The sequence below is a fragment of the Solanum tuberosum genome, unplaced genomic scaffold (genome assembly GCF_000226075.1).
Source record: "Solanum tuberosum cultivar DM 1-3 516 R44 unplaced genomic scaffold, SolTub_3.0 scf00221, whole genome shotgun sequence".
Lineage (NCBI taxonomy): Eukaryota > Viridiplantae > Streptophyta > Magnoliopsida > Solanales > Solanaceae > Solanum > Solanum tuberosum.
Window position 1 is genome coordinate 64,017 of NW_006239151.1, and position 4,477 is coordinate 68,493.

At 41.2% G+C, this 4,477-nt stretch overlaps 1 pseudogene; it reads left to right on the forward strand.

Moving 5' to 3' along the window:
• Positions 1–732: 732 nt before the first annotated feature.
• Positions 733–3,916, forward strand: LOC107062422 (uncharacterized; annotated as a pseudogene).
• The last annotated feature ends 561 nt before the right edge of the window (positions 3,917–4,477 follow it).

The window sequence follows — 4,477 nt, forward strand, 5'->3', positions numbered from 1 at the left end:
CAAGAAAACTGCGAAGTTATGGGGTGAGATAATAAAGTTTGTTCAAAAGCAAGGGGATGACATATCCTAAGCATGGGCACGTTTCAAACAAATGCTGATTGCTTGCTCACACCACATGCAAACTAATGAGGTACTTGCTTACACTTTCTTTGAAGGTTTAGACTATAATGCTCGTTCTCTTCTTAACAGTGCAACAGGTGGACAAGCCCTATCCATAACGAGTGAAAAGTTATTCGCCTTACTCGATAAACTTTCTGAAGGGAACCAAGGGTATGAGGGGGAACTGTCTAGAATCCCAACCCAAAAAGCTGCAGGGATTTTAGATGTAGACAAGCTACTGCCATAAATGCCAATATAGATGCAATGCAACATAACTTGAGCCTATAGTTTAAATAGTTAGCTCTAAATCAAGCTCCGGTAAACATGGTACAACAGGCAGCTCGTTGGTGTGAGGTGTGTGGAGGTAGAAATCATGAAGCTGAGAAATGTGAGGCAAATCCAGATTCTGTAAATTACGTGGGTAATGTGCAAAGAGGCCAAGGCCAACAAAATTATGGTAATAGTTACAACCCTAGTTGGAGGAACTATCCTAATTTCTCATGGGGGGAAACCAAAACTAAAATCAGGCACAAAGGGTAAATCAATACCGTACCCAAGGGGTTGGGCAACAGTACCAAAATCCCAACCAAAGTGTAAATCCTAGTGCTCCAAAAGGGGGGATGACCAATTGAAATGGGGACCAAGTTAAGAGCTAGAATATATAAGCAAGATGAGAACATCAGAAACATCCAAATGTCCTACATAAGTTTGGAGAAACAAGTTGCGCAAGTAGCTAAGTCTTTGAACTTGCGCCCCCAAGGTGGGTTGCCCGGTGATACTGAGCCTAACCCAAAGCAACTACATGCGATAAGTACAAGAAGCGGGCTGCAATTAGAGGAACTAGCTCTAAAGAAGAGAGACACTGAGGTTAGCACCAAAGATAAGAAAGGGGCGAGGTAGTAAAAAGCTCCAATGTTGAGGCACCTGTTCCTCAAAAGAAGTTACCACCTCTGTTTCCATAAAGGCTTAAAAAGCAGAATGAAGATGAATGCTTCGGTAAGTTTCTTTCTCTCCTTAAACAGGTTCACATTTATCTACCTCTAGTTGACATTTTGCAGGGAATCCCGAAGTATGCTAAGTATGTGAAGATGTTGTGGCGAACAAAAAACGGCTCACAGAGTACGAAACTGTAGCACTTACTGAGGAGTGCAGCTCCAGGATTCAGAACAAACTGCCTAAAAAGTTGAAAGATCCAAGGAATTTCACTGTGCAGATTATAATTGGGCAAAGTGTCTATGCCCACAGATTGTGTGATTTAGGGGCAAGTATAAATCTGATGCCTTTGTCATTATATCTAAAGTTTGGGCTGGGTATTCTAAAAATAACCACAGTTATTCTCTAACTCGCTGATAAATCTATTGCTAGGCCAGAGTGGGTGGTAGAAGATATGTTAGTACAAGTAAGTTCATTAATTTTTCTAGTGGATTTTGTGGTATTAGACTTTGAACCCGATTCTGAAGTTCCATTCATCTTGGGACGACCTTTCTTGGCCACGGGTAAGGCATTGATTGATGTAGCAGCTAGTCAACTAACCATGAGGGCACATAATCAGGTTGAGGTATTTGATGTTTACCACGCTTTAAAATTACCTTCTATTTATGAAGAGTTGTCTGCTATTACTGTGGTTAATCACATAGTAGAATCACAAGTAGTTGTGCCCGAAGATCCTTTAGAAAGAGTGTTAGTGGGTCAGGAGATAGAGGGAGACACCAAAACTCAAGAGATTGAATCATGCTTAAATCTAGCACTAGTACACACTCGTAGGAATCAAGTGAAGTCACTAGATTGCGAGTTGGGGACCCCACCAAAGACATCAATAGAAGTAGCCCCTACTTTGGAACTAAAAACTCTGCCGGCTCACCTAAGGTATGCATATTTGGGTACTAATGAAACCTTACCTGTTATATTTTCTGCAGAATTGTCTGACTTACAAGTTGATGCGTTATTGAGGATTTTAAAGCGGAGGAGGAAAGCAATTGGATGGCAGATGGCTGATATTCATGGGATCAGTCCGGCATTATATATGCACAGAATTTACATGGAAGAGGATCACAAACCAAGTGCACAACATCAACGTCGTCTAAATCCTTTGATGAAAGAAGTGGTAAGAAAGGAAGTGATAAAGTGGTTAGATGCTGGGATTGTTTACCCAATCTTTGATAGTAAGTGGGTAAGTCTAGTACAATGTGTTCCCAAGAAGGGAGGTATGGCAGTGGTAAGGAATGAAAAGAATGAGTTAATTCCTACTAGAACAATAACCGTCTGGAGAATTTGCATGGATTACCGGAAACTAAATGATGCTACCCGAAAAGATCACTACCCCGTTCCCTTCATTGATCAAATGCTTGACCGACTAGCAGGGTAGGAGTACTATTGTTTCATAGATGGATATTCGGGTTACAACCAGATCTTGATTGCACCAGATGATCAGGAAAAGACCACGTTCACTTGTCCTTATGGCACATATGCTTTCAAGCATATGCCATTTGGACTTTGCAATGCACCGACAACTTTTCAAAGGTGTATGAAGGCCATTTTTCATGATATGGTGGAGGACTTTGTTGATGTGTTCATGGATGATTTTTCCATCTTTGGGAAGTCTTTTGAGGTATGTCTCCGAAACTTTGATAAAGTACTTGCTAGATGTGAAGACACTAACTTAGTTCTAAATTGGGAAAAGTGTCATTTTCTTGTGAGAGTGGGAATAGTGTTGGGACACAAGGTGTCTAAATCTGGTTTGGAAGTTGATAAGGCTAAGGTAGAAGTAATTGAGAAATCACCCCCTCCAATTTCTGTAAAAGGTGTGCATAGTTTTCTTGGCCATGCAGGTTTTTACAGGCGATTCATCAAGGATTTTTCCAAGATAGCAAGACCCATGTGTAGCCTTCTGCAGAAGGAGGTGAAGTTTGACTTTGATGAGATGTGCTTGAAAGCTTTAGAGATGCTGAAGAGGAACTTAATTGAGGCTCCCATCTTAATTGCCCCTGATTGGGAATTACCATTTGAACTCATGTGCGATGCAAGCGATGTAGCAGTGGGTGCAGTGTTGGGACAAAGAAAGAATAAAGTGTTTCACTCAATCTATTATGCAAGCAAGTCCCTTGACTCTACTCAAGCGAATTACACAGTGACTGAGAAGGAGATGCTGGCCCTAGTGTTCGCCTTCGACAAGTTTAGATCATATCTGGTAGGTACTAAAGTGATTGTTTTTATTGACCATGCAACTATTATGTACTTATTCAACAAGAAGGATGCTAAACTAAGGCTGATTCAGTGGATCTTGCTTCTCCAAGAATTTTTCCTCGAAATCAAGGATAGGAAGGGTACGGAGAATCAAATAGTAGATCAATTATCTAGGTTGGAGGACTTTTCACATGTGAATGAAGGTTAGCAAATCCGGAAAGAGTTTTCGGATGAACAATTAATGGCATTTGATATCTCTCAAGTGCCCTGGTATGCAGACATAGTGAATTTGATAGTAAGTGGTGATTATCCTCGGGGGGCTACCACCCAACAAAATAAAATGGTGAATGCACAGAGGAAAGATTGGGCTGAGAAGTTGGATGATGCGTTGTGGGCATATCGGACTGCGTACAAGACACCCATATGGACTTCTCCTTATCAACTAGTATTTGGAAAAGCGTGTCACCTTTCGGCGGAATTAGAGCATCAAGCCTACTGGGCGATTAAGAAGTTGAACTTGGACCCCGAGCTAGCCGGTAAAAAGAGAGTGAATCAACTGCATAAACTTGAGGAGTTTAGGCTCCACGCGTATGAGAATGCCAAGCTATACAAAGAAAAGACAAAGCGGTGGTAAAACAAGTACATAGTAGCTTGTACTTTCAATTCGGGAGACAAGGTATTACACTTTAACTCTAGACTAAGGTTATTCCCCGGAAAACTCACGTCAAAGTGGAATGGTCCATTCGAAGTGATTAGAATGACACAACATGGGGCATTTGAACTTGAAGGTGAGACTGGCCCTACGTTCTTGGTCAATGGGCTAAGAGTGAAGCACTATTTTGGTGAAGATTCAGATCGTGATCGGGAGGCTCTTGAGCTAAATGATGAATGATCCAAGTTGCGTCGTGCGGAGACGTTAAAGCAAGCGCTACGTGGGAGGCAATCCATGAACAATATGTAATATATAGGGAGTTCGTGTTTGCAATTTTGATTTTTAGCATAGTTTTAATTCGTAGAATCTAGGAAGTTCTTTTAGTTCTTAGCTTTAGTTAAATTGTATTTTTCAATCTTTGTAACTTAACTTGTAATAGCCAAAAAGAAAAGTAAAAAAAAATAAAAAATCTGGAGCCAGGCGAACTTGCTGGCGCGCCGCGCTTGGCATCGAACGTCAGAGGAAACTCTCAGGAGCGCTGAG